General features: G+C 35.9%; 1 long non-coding RNA gene across 1 annotated transcript; it reads right to left on the bottom strand.

Annotated features, from left to right (window-relative positions):
• Nucleotides 1-425: 425 nt before the first annotated feature.
• On the bottom strand, nt 426-11,300 carry LOC138909024 (uncharacterized). The gene is made up of 2 exons (XR_011415522.1): nt 10,600-11,300; nt 426-6,309 (listed from the first exon to the last, which is right to left on the bottom strand). It is a non-coding gene; the product is annotated as an uncharacterized lncRNA (long non-coding RNA).
• Between the last annotated feature and the right edge of the window lie 1,564 nt (nt 11,301-12,864).

The raw sequence follows: 12,864 nt of genomic DNA, 5'->3' as shown, positions 1-12,864 counted from the left end.
GTACCATTTATTTTGGGAATCATAATTATGTCACGCAAACATGTACATAATCACGATAATAAGTTTAAAACGTACCTAAAAGTGTACTAGCTGTATTTATTATTATTCTTAAACTTTAAAATTATTGTAAAGTCACGTGGTATGAAATTATTTGTGGGATAAGTACATGATTTTAGCTATTTGAAATCATAGTGCCATTTACACTATGTTGTTTCCGTTTACACCTTAACAGTTAACTGTTAATCTAACAAATAAAGACACTATTTTGACAACTATATGAAGCACGTAAATAATTCACGTTAAGAGATAAACAAGGATATACCTAAACAATTAACAAAGCTTTTCAACTTTAACTAACAGTTCACATAACTTTTTATTTTTTATGTTTAAACTTTGGGTTTTAAATTAAAAAGAAAAACATATACTTATTCAACAATCTTCAAATAAATCAGAAGGCCAAAAATAATAAAATATTCTATATGAACTAAACATGTAGATGCAAAATCAATAGCAACAAAAATAATTAGCTAAGAGGTGACCACCCCGATGCGGTATTATTATCAAAAACACTAGAAAATAGAAGCTGACCTTTAAATGAATCAACCAAAGACCTCAAACGCAAACCTCGAATAGGGGGCCTCGGCGACCTTGACGGACTGAGCTCAACTTAAAAGAACAACAACAATTAATGAAGGTGGAGTTGCTGCGTTATAGTAAAAGAGAGCTGGCCGGAGATGGTGAAACTCCGACAAAACGCCGGCAAGACTGTGAACTAGCGGAAATGCATTTACATGGCTTTAGAATTAATTTTAAAAGTGGAATGGAGAAGCCACAGCGGCTGCATTTTGCTAGTTCTGCTGCTGCGTTTTATGCTGTATTTGAAGAGGTTTTGGAGGCGATTTTGCTATACTTTTGAAGTGTTTTAATGAAAGAAATAAAAGGGAATCAATGATAGGTTTGAAGGAGGTGAACTATGATGCTTTGGTTGTCAGTTTTCAAGGCTTTGAAGGATGAAGATATAGCTCTTTTTCTGGGTTTTCCTACTGGAGTATATGAAATGAAGAAGAAGACCCTTTTTTTTTTGTCTCTTTTTAGTTCTCTGGATCCCTACCCTTTTTGCTTTCCCTTTTTCTCTGATGTCTCCCCGTCCTTTTTTTTTGTGTGTGTGTTATGTGTATGTGTTTTAATGGCTGAAAATAAGGTATGGGATTTGTGAGTGGAGGACAAGCATGGGGGGCAAAAAAAAGTGAAGTGGGAGCAAAGTGTGATATTGGTGAGATGAGTGGAAAAAAATTAAAACGCGGTCAAAAATTAGGTGCTCACAGCATGCCCTTTTTTGCTTGAAAACATGAAGAGTTTTCAGGCAAAGAAAAAGATAAGCGATATGACTAATTTTTGGCCATACCATTATTTAAAAGGGAAGAGATAAGAGAAAATAGTGCGGCCGAGTCTTGGTTATGGACAACCTATATATCCCGGGATATAAGAAAATTACGCCACGTGTAGTTCAAGGAAAAGGATGGAATGCTGAGTTGGAGAGTCGAGTGAGGTTCCGTCGAGGCTCCGGTCTGTAGTTCTGTTATTACATCGAAATCAAAAAAAACTAAACAAGCCTATCAGCTATGAGTTACAAGATTCCTAGTTATAAATCTTCTAAAACTTGATCTTGAGTCTTCACACAGACTCTGATTTGAACCTTGATGCTTGCTAGCTGTAGGTGCTAGTTCATTCTTCTACGGCTTCCTCTGAGCAAAACGGGAAATGTGAAGCTCATAACTTCAGTCATGTCTTGAGCAGTCCATATCCTTTCCATCTGCTTCTGCATTTGGATTCACTTTTTTCCTTCTCTTTTCTTTATTCTCGATTGAGACTTCTTCTTTTATTCATCTCAAACCCTGTGCCTCGAGGTAAAACCTGCTCAGACATCACAACAAACAAACAAACGAAATTTTTCTGCCCCAGTTTTTACTAGGAAAATTTCGTGAGTTATTGTAACAAAATTCTAAACTATTTCTTTATTGAAAGCAATAAAAAATCGGGAATGGTGTACCCGAAAAAGATCATGATGATTTATTTTTTTTGTTTTTTTTCTTTTTGGATAGTGTTCCTATATTGTCAAAAAGATATCTCAACTAAGGATTGGCGTACCTTATGTTGGAAAAATGCGACTAAGGAATGTTATACCCTATATTGGCAATGATATCAGGGAGTGGCGTACCATGCATTTAAGATCAAATCAAATAGGGAGTAGTGTACGCTATGTTGGAGAACACAGGTAGGGATTGGTGTACCCTATACTGGTAAGGAGATTAGGAATTAGTGTACCTTATACTGGTAAGGAAATATAATCGGGGGATGGTGCCCTGTATTATTGAGAAGGAAATGTAACCAGGGGTTGGCGCCTTGTATTACTGAAAAGGAAATATAACCATAGGTTGGTGCCCTGTATTACTGAAAAGCAAATATAACCAGGGGTTGACGCCCTATATTACTGGAAAGGAAATATAACCAGGGGTTGGCGTCCTGTATTACTCAAAAAATGTTGAATCCCCCGGGCAAAAAGGTTCTACCTGGGTTAAACTACGAAAAGCAAACGTGGGCGAAGAGTACTTCTACTCGGAATATGAGCTGGATCCCCTAGGTGAAAAGCTTCTACCTGGGTTAAGCTATGAAACAACCTGAGTGAAGAGTACTTCTACCCGAAACTATGAGCTGGATCCCCCTAAGCGAAATGGTTCTACCTAAGTTAAGCTATATATAAAAACCTGAGCGAAGAGTACTTCTACCCGCAAATATGAGCTGGATTCCCCTAGACAAAATGGTTCTACCTGGGTTAAGCTATGTAAAACAACCTGAGTGAAGCGTACTTCTACCCGGAACTATGAACTGGATCCCCCTAGGCGAAAAGATTCTACCTGGATTAAGCTACGTAAAACAACCTGGGCGAAGAGTACTTCTACCCGGAACTATGAACTGGATCTCCTTTGACGAAAATGTTCTACCTGGGTTAAGCTACTTAAACAACTTGGGCGAAGAGTACTTCTACCAGGAACTATGAGCTGGATCCCTCTAGGCGAAAATGTTCTACCTGGGTTAAGCTACGTAAAACAAGCCTGGGCGAAGAGTACTTCTACCCGGAACTATGAGTTGGATCCCCCTAAGCGAAAAGGTTCTACCTGGGTTAAGCTATGTAAAACATCCTAAGCGAAGAGTACTTCTACTCGGAACTATGAGATGGATCCCCCTAGGCGAAAAGATTCTACCTGGGTTAAGCTACGAAAAATAAGCCTGTGCGAATACTACTTCTACTCCGAAATATGAGCTAGATCCCCCTAGGTAAAAAAGGTTCTACATGGGTTAATCTACGTAAAACAACTTGAGCGAAGAGTATTTCTACCCGGAACTATGAGCTGGATCCCCCTAGGCGAAAAGATTATACATGGATCAAGCTACGTAAAATAACCTAAGCGAAGAGTACTTCTACCCGGAACTATGAGCTGGAACCCCCTAGGCGAAAAGATTCTACCTGGATTAAGCTACGTAAAATAACCTGGGCGAAGAGTACTTCTACCCGGAACTATGATCTGGATCCCCCTAGGCGAAAATGTTCTACCTAGGTTAAGCTACGTAAAACAAGCCTGAGCGAAGAGTACTTCTACCCGGAACTATGAGTTGGATCCTCCTAGGCTAAAAGGTTCTACCTGGGTTAAGCTATATAAAACATCCTGAGCGAAAAGTACTTCTACTCGAAACTATAAGATGGATCCCCCTAGGCGAAAAGCTTCTACCTGGGTTAAGCTACGAAAAATAAGCCCGGGCGAATACTACTTCTACCAGGAAATATGAGCTAGATTCCCCTAGGTGAAAAAGGTTCTACCTGGGTTAAGCTACGTAAAACAACCTGAGCGAAGAGTACTTCTACTCGTAACTATGAGCTGGATCCCCCTAGGCAAAAAGATTATACCTGGATTAAGCTACGTAAAACAACCTGAGCGAAGAGTACTTCTACCCGGAACTATGAGCTGGATCCCCCTAGGCGAAAATATTCTACCTGGATTAAGCTACGTAAAACAACCTGGGCAAAGAGTACTTCTACCCGGAACTATGAGCTGGACCCCCATTGGCAAAAAGGTTCTACCTGGGTTAAGCTACGTAAAACAACTTGGGCGAAGAGTACTTCTACCCGGAACTATGATCTGGACCCCCCTAGGCGAAAATGTTCTACCTGGGTTAAGCTACGAAAATGAGAGGTATAAAAAGTAGTGATGCATGCTAAAAATAAAGGAAAATTGGAGATCTTAAGGAAACTTACCTTTGGTGACATTCGTCCTTTAGGAATCGACATTCTGCACTGCTTTGTTCCTGCTGCAAACAAAGAAAAAATGTGAGTTTTAAAAAGTGGTGGTCGATTTGTGGCCTTGATGTCTTTGGCAGCTTGGCTTTGTGCCCATCTTTTTTATGATGACTTCCTGAATACCACGGTTGGCCGCGTAGGACTTAACCTTCTCAACTTTATTTTTACTTTGTGGCACTTCACTTTCGACTTCTTTCCTCAACACTTTCAATTTCAGAGCACTGGAGGAACCTTTGGCTTTTCAAACTTTGCCAAAACGGTTAGCCACTTGAGACTTAACCTTTTCAACTTCATTTTGCCCTTATAGGCACTTTCAATTTGATTTCATCCTTACAAGAGTTTTTGATTTCGAAGCATCAGCCGCCATGACCAGTCGGGGTCAACTTGATGCCCATGCCGAGTCTGGGTGCCTTTTTTGCATATTAGCTTGTATCAAACCGGAGTCCTGTAAATCAGTCTTACTATCCCTTCTTTGCCTTAGTTTCAAAACAGAGTTAGACCAAAAGGGATTCAAGGAAAAACAAACAGTAGAATGTAGAATGAATTTAGACAAGAGGTATCCCTTTCGGGGAAAGGAAAGAAGGACTTATCTGGAGTACATGCAGATTTCAATGAACATGACATACTTTTTGGACTGGATGCATGATCTGTATAAACTGTCTGACTCTCAGAAATTCATCAAAACTTTTGCCTCGAAACCGAGAAACAATGCCCAGGACTGTCAATACCAATGGCTGTGAAGATCTTCTTTTCGATCAGTAGTGCCCTTTGCGGGTTTTCACCAGCTAATCTCTCTCATTTCTCTTCTCACCATCGCCTTATAGTGCCCTTTGCGGGTTTTCACTAACAAGACTCTCTTATTTTTATTTTCTTTACTCTGCAACGCCCTACGATGGCCGTAAGGATTTTTACCAATAAGACTCTCTTATTTTATTTCTTTCATTTGGTTGTATCAAATCCAAGTAAATGTATCCTCTAATTCTTGAACATTCTCGTTGATTGATCGGAAGGACTTGAAAAGGATTTGGATAAAAAAGATTTGGATTGAATTACAACTTTGGAACCTTTAAAGCGAAACCATCTTCGACCATCTGTAACAACTGCCCTAGTTTCATTTTCTTTTTCTTTTTTTTTTTGGAAATGTTGATTTTTATTTTGGTGTGACTGAACCCCAGAGAGAGGCTGCCTATGTATCCTTTCGGAATCAAGTCGAACGTAGTTCAATTCACTTTGTTTTGATTTTCTTTTGTTGTTTTTTTTTCATAAAAACTTCTAGGATCCAAAGAGGGTAATCAAAGAAAAGTAACCGGCTCAAGAGGGTTTGCAAAAGGTTGATAGAGTTTGGGTAGCGAGAATGAAAGCCTTCGTCATCCCAATCAGAGAATATTAAAGATGCGTAAAAAGGGTCAAACATAATACCTTTTGGCAGTGTCTGTATAGACAGTTGTCTCGGAGACATTTCCTTCGATATCTCCCAAATACAACGCTCCCTTTTGGCAGTAATCTTGTTAGAATGTATGAACCATTCCAATCTGGAGCCAATTTTTCTTTGGCTTCTTCATGATGCTAGAGGATACGTCTTAGGACGAGTTCCCCCACTTCGAACTTTTCGGGGCGCACTTTCTTATTGTAGGCACGGGCCATTCTTTGTTGGTACAACTGCTCGTGAAAAACTGCGGCCATACGTTTTTCATCAATCATAGTCAATTGTTCCAAGCCGGTTCTTGACCCAATCTTTATCCTTAATCTCGATTTCAAAAATGATCCGAAGAGAGGGAATTTCAACTTCTTCCGATTTCATTTGGACTTGGCTTAGGCCTAGTGTTCCAATTCTTTGTTTATTTTCTCACAAGCCTTTTCTTTAACACATTCTGCTTCTTGATTCATTATTTTGAGGTCTGACGGCGTTTTAGGATATGGGCATGAAGTCCGTAAGCATGTCATGTTATTAAAATCTGCATTAACAGAACTTTAAAAAGATAATAAGAAAGGTGACAAGATTAAGAAAAGAGAACATTCCTAGACAATGAAATATTAATTTCATTTAATTGATTTTTTTTTTTTGAATTTGATTTTTTTTTCATTTTGAATTTAAAAGATAGAAGGGTTTTCATCGGAAAGTAAGACAATAATGTAAAACATCCGGATTACACCCTGAAATAATTTGGACGCAGAAAGGATAACAAGACTGGCTACCGAGTCTCCCGTCTGATGGGGGGCTTTCAGGTTTGGCGATCATTTTTTGCTTTTCTTCTGTCTCGACAATGGATGCAATGGCTTTCAATGCCGGATCAAATTCCTCATCTTCACGGATCATTCCAACTATTGGCTCATTGGTGTGAATATGCAAAGGATTGTTCATCATATTAAGGGCATCTTCATCCCTAAGCATTATTGCCTTGACCTCGATGAGGTCTTCCACTACTCTCTTAAGAGTCCAACATTCTTCCCTATCATGCCACACTGCTCTAGAGTGGTATTCACATCTAGCATTAGTCCGGTACGAGGGGGACTCGGGGTTTGGCCTGTTCGGGGCTATTGGCTGCAATAGACCTAGTCCGACTAGCTTTAGAACAAGCTCGAGTATGATTCACCAACAAGGGTGAACTGATTCCATCTCGGGGGCTCTTTTTTTTTTTTTTTGGTTGTTTTCGCTCTTTGTTTTCCTCTGTTATTTTCTGTCACTCTTTTCTTTTTCACTCAATTTTTTTTTCGATTTATTTTTTACTCAATTTATTTATGGCTATGATCGAATCCGATGGGGATTGCATACGTATCATGACGCCACATGAATCAGATATTGCGTAGTTCGGGCAATTCGGGAATAAAGTAAAATAAACTAACTCTTTTTTAACTCATATACAAATAATCCCATAAAAGCAGCTAGCAAGGAAAAATATTTCGGTTTTTTTTTTTGGAATTTTTTTTTTTTTTTGTTGAAAGAAAACTTCTAAAGACAGATTCACCAAAAGAAAGAAAATATTTTGATTTATTTTTAAAAAAAAATTAAAAAGACAAAAAATATTTTTTTGGATTTTGATTTTTTTTTTTTTTTGAATTTTGGGAGAAAGACAAAAAAAAGAAGAAAATATTTTTGAAATTTTGGGTTTGACGTCCCAAAGAAAGACTTCTAAAGAAGGAATTAAAGAAAAATATATTTTTTGGTTTTTAAAAATTGGGGACCGAAACCGATGGGGTTTGCCTACGTATCTCACATCCGGTGAGAATCAAACCCGCGTAGTTCGGTCAGATCGGAAATAAAGTGCATATGTAAGCTCTTTTTTTTTTTTTTTTTTTACTATGGGAATTTTTGAAAAGAAGATTTCTTAAAGGAGAAGGAAAATATTTTTTTTAGATTTTTAATTGAATACTTTTTTTCTTATTTATTTTTAATCAAATGAAAGACTTCAGAAAAGAAGAAAAATATTTTTTGGATTTAGGTTTTCTTTTTATTTTCTAAGGAAATAATTCTAAAGAATGAATTAAGGAAAGGAAAAATATTTTTGGATTTCTTTTTTTTTTTTTTGAAAATTGGGGCCGAAACCGATGAGGTTTGCCTACGTATCTTACATCCGGTGAGAATAAGACACACGTAGTTCGGTAGATCAGGAATAAAATAGATAAATTAACTCTTTTATTTTCATATAAAATTAATCCGACAAAATCTTCTAGCAAAGAAAATATTTTTAATTTGTTTTTCGATTTTTTTTTGAATTGGTGAAAGAAAGACTTCTAAAGAAGAAAGAAAATATTTTTAATTTTGATTTATTTATTTATTTTGTTTTTGTAAATTTCAAAAGAAATAAAATATTTTTTGGATTTTGATTTTGATTTTTTTTTTAAAATTTTGGGAGAAAGACTTTTTTTTTAATAAAAAATATTTTTTTGGATTTTTGGATTTAACGTCTCAAAGAAAGACTTCCAAAGAAGGAATTAAAGGAAAATATATTTTTGTATTTTTGAAAATTGGGGGCCGGAACCGATGAGGTTTGTCTACGTATCTCACATCTGGTGAGAATCAGACCCGCGTAGTTCGGTGGATCAGAAATAATATAGATAAACTAACTTTTTTTTCATATACAATTAATCCGACAAAATCTCCTAGCAAAGAAAATATTTTTTTTTTTTTTGGGAATTGGTGAAAGAAAAACTTCTAAAGAAGAAAAAAAAAATATTTTTGAATTTTTAATTTATTTATGTTTAAATTTCAAAAGAACGAAAATATTGTTTTTGAATTTTGGGAGAAAGACTTTTTTTTTAAAAAAGAAAATATTTTTGGATTTTTGGTCTAAAACAAAAGAAACTTCTAAAGAAGCAATTAAAGGAAAAAATCTTTTTAGATTTTTGAAAATTGGGGGTCGGAACCGATGAGGTTTGCCTATGTATCTCACATCCGGTGAGAATCAGACCCGCGTAATTCGGTTAAAACCGACTATATTTTTTTTTTATGAAAATTAATCTTTAAAAACCATATGCACTAAACCACATCATTTTTTCTCTCTTCGTTCAACTGATATATGCTAAAGCGAGTCGACATGCAAGGCTCTCAAATAATGCAACAAGTAGCACATAACATGACATAATGGTCTCAATAAAGCCTGTCCTAAAATAGAAACTCGACCCCTGTGTCGAACGCTGCTAAGTCAAATGCACGTAATGCAAATAAAGCGTAGCCTACTAGGGATATTCATTACTTGTGGCTTGTTCTTCTAAGTTTTCAAATCCTAAAGGAGATGGTATCTAGACCTGGCTTACCCGAGCGGACAATCCGAGCCGAGGAGCGTCAAGCGTCACCAGTAGTAGAACAACACTGGCTAGCTAACGGCTCTCCCGCCTAAGCATGTGTGACTAAATCCTTCACCAGAAGCTGGTAGGCTAACTGGCTTTATCTCAAGACAGCAATTTTGTGATGCCGGTAGGCAAACACAACATAACTAACTATAAGAAGATTCAGAGGGGTGCGAGAGGATACAATTTATATGTACAGTTCAACAATATCAAAACGAAAAAATAGTGGACAAGTAACACATTAGGCCCAAATAAATCACAATATATACAAAAATTAATAAGCCAAACAAAATCAACGTACAAGCTCGAATTCTTGAGAGCTCCCCAGCAGAGTCGCCAGAGCTGTCACACCTCCTTATACTTCCCCAAAACGATAATGTGTTTGGATTGTGGGTTAAAGAGTTTTTCTAATTAAAGTGATAATTTTTGAAATAGGGATTATTTTATTTACAGAGTCGCCACTTGAAATTGAGTTTTGGGTATTCCAAGTCACTTTTTATTTGAATCCCTAGTCAAAGGAATATTTGACTCTATTATTATTGGTCTACGAAAATAAAGTCCGGATAAGAAATTCTGTTGACCGGGGAAAAGGTGTAAGGCATTCCGTTAGTCCCGTGGTTCTAGTACGGTCGCTTTATTGACTACAACTTGGCTTTGATTAAATTTAGACATACCATAATTTATTGATTTTCATATTTTATCTATCCGTTTTTAATTACTAAAATATGAAATTATCTTTGAAACAGATCACATGTGTGTAAATCCATTTTATTTAGTGCGCAAAAATCATGTCACGCGTACGTGTACACAATTAATCACACTTTATTATTTACTAAGATTATTTTTGGTCAAAGTTACGCGAACGCGTACCTTGATTTATTTTGGGAATCATAATTATGTCACGCAAACATGTACATAATCACGATAATAAGTTTAAAACGCGCCTAAAAGTGTACTAGCTGTATTCATTATTATTCCTAAACTTTGAAATTATTGTAAAGTCACGTGGTATGAACTTATTTGTGGGATAAGTGCATGATTTTAGCTATTTGAAATCATAGTGTCATTTACACTATGTGGTTTCCGTTTGCACCTTAAAAGTTAACTGTTAATCTAACAAATAAAGACACTATTTTGACAACTATATGAAGCACGTAAATAATTCACGTTAAGAGATAAATAAGGATATATCTAAACAATTAACAAAGCTTTTTAACTTTAACTAACAGTTCACATAACTTTTTATTTTTTGTGTTTAAACTTTGGGTTTTAAATTAAAAAGAAAAACATATACTTATTCAACAATCTTCAAATAAATCAAAAGGCCAAAAATAATAAAATATTCTATGTGAACTAAACATGTAGATGCAAAATCAATAGCAACAAAAATAATTAGCTAAGAGGTGACCACCCCGATGCAGTACTATTATCAAAAACGCTAGAAAACAGAAGCTGACCTTTAAATGAATCAACCAAAGACCTCAAACGCAAACCTCGAACAGGGGGCCTCGGCGACCTTGACGGACTGAGCTCAACTTAAAAGAACAACAACAATTAATGAAGGTGGAGTTGCTGCGTTATAGTAAAAGAGAGCTGGCCGGAGATGGTGAAACTCCGGCGAAACGCCGGCAAGACAGTGAACTAGCAAAAATGCATTTACATGGCTTCAGAACTGATTTTAAAAGTGGAATGGAGAAGCCACAACTGCTGCATTTTGCTAGTTCTGCTGCTGCGTTTTATGCTGTATTTGAAGGGCTTTTGGAGGCGATTTTGCTGCACTTTTGAAGTGTTTTAATGAAAGAAATAAAGGGGAATCAGTGATGGTTTGAAGGAGGTGAACTATGGTGCTTTGGTTGTCAGTTTTTAAGGCTTTGAAGGATGGAGATATAGCTCTTTTTCTGGGTTTTCCTACTGGAGTATATGAAATGATGAAGAAGACCCCCTTTTTTTTTGCCTCTTTTTAGCAGATGTCTCCCCGTCCTTTTTTTCTTGTGTGTGTGTGTTTTACTGGCTGAAAATGGGGTATAGAATTTATGAGTGGGGGGGCAAGCACGGGGCAAGAAAAAGTGAAGTGGGAGCAAAGTATGATATTGGTGAGATGAGTGAGAGAAAATTGAAATACGGTCAAAAATTAGGTGCTCACATTCTTCCATGGAGCTAAGGTCATTTTTTGAAACCACAACTGATAACTACAAACTTATTAAAAATATTTGGAAAGTAGATTTAAGTTAAGCGGGTTAAACGATGATTCGCTACCCAACCTATTTTGACTCAACACATTTTTTATTTGAAAAATATTGGACGAATAGGGCTGTCCATTGACTCAATCTATTTTAATCCTAACTTATTTGACACCCAAAAAGCTTAACACATAAAAATTGACAAAACGAGTTTTCCTTTTATTAACTCCGAACTGTATATAGGAACGAAAGTTGATTTTGGCCATGATTGATTGGAATATTAGCAAAAAATCTCTATCATTTATTTTCCTAGATTTTTCTTAAATTTGATCGTTTTTCAAGAAAACTAAATGCTACGAAACATTGCAGTAAGCTTATAGGTTTGATTTCTTTTTCGTAGATCTTAGTATAACACATGTCAGCAAAGATGTCAAATTACCAAGTTAAACTACTTCCCAACCCGTCAAATGTAACATAATAAACAACGTTTTATTTACACCAGATGGCCAATTTTTGTTGCCTTCATTTAAAATTGAACACTTTTTCAAAACTAGACCGATAGTGTTAGTACCAAAACTGAATCGCCGAAATGCATATAACAGATGGTTTGAATTTAGTTCATTTCACTATTATTTTCTCTGGATCCAATGCACTAATTCTTATATATGGATGGTGGGTCGAAATCCAAATTGCATCGTATAACATTATTTGTCAAGTTTGGTGCAAGTCATTTTGAGTGGAGAGAAACCCAAACCTAAATTTTTGTATGATCTTTTTGTAATCAAGTTCATTGAATTGTGTGGTCATTGATTTGAGTTTTTATCACCCTATTAGCAAAATCAACAGCTAAGCAAATCAAGAACAGCCAAAATTCATGTTTCATAATTCATGAAATGTTATATTCTTACGCTTAGATGAAAAACAAATTCATACACTTAACTCACTCATTGATTAAAGCTAGTTTGGTTCACTAACAATTTAAGCTGGTATTACTGTACAAGCATTTCAAGTTGATGAAAAGTAATTACTCTACATTGGACATTTCGTTCATTATATTAAGAATTGGATAAATAATATAAAATGTGTGTTTGAATGTAAAGTGGATAAATGGTGTTTCTAGTAATCTTCGGCCTTTAAATACTACTCGATGAAGCATGTGAGTGAAGCCGACAAAAGAAGAAGCATGTGAATAACAATTTTGCAAACAATATTTCTTACAAATAGGAGTTAAAATTTTGCCCTTCGAGGTTTTTGTAATATTCTTAAAACCAAATTTGTCTGACACCGAAGGCAATAATTAGTAATATTATATTAGTATAAATGAAGGATTTTTAACATAAACATGTTAAATCGAGAAGTACTAGAAATTATACTACAATTAAGACTTCTATTTTACTAAGAAAATAATTTTAATTTTTCTACCCTAGAACAAGTAATATTTTCACGTCTAAAATGCAATAACGTATTGGACATTGTACGACATATTTGAAGTTCTGGATTCTTATTGTTTTTCCTTTTTCTTCCTTTAGGCATCTGGAATAC

Source organism: Nicotiana tomentosiformis, chromosome 4, assembly GCF_000390325.3.
Source record: "Nicotiana tomentosiformis chromosome 4, ASM39032v3, whole genome shotgun sequence".
Taxonomy (NCBI): Eukaryota; Viridiplantae; Streptophyta; class Magnoliopsida; order Solanales; family Solanaceae; genus Nicotiana; species Nicotiana tomentosiformis.
The sequence above is the reverse complement of the archived record's forward strand: the minus strand, read 5'-3'. Positions and strand labels throughout refer to the sequence as shown.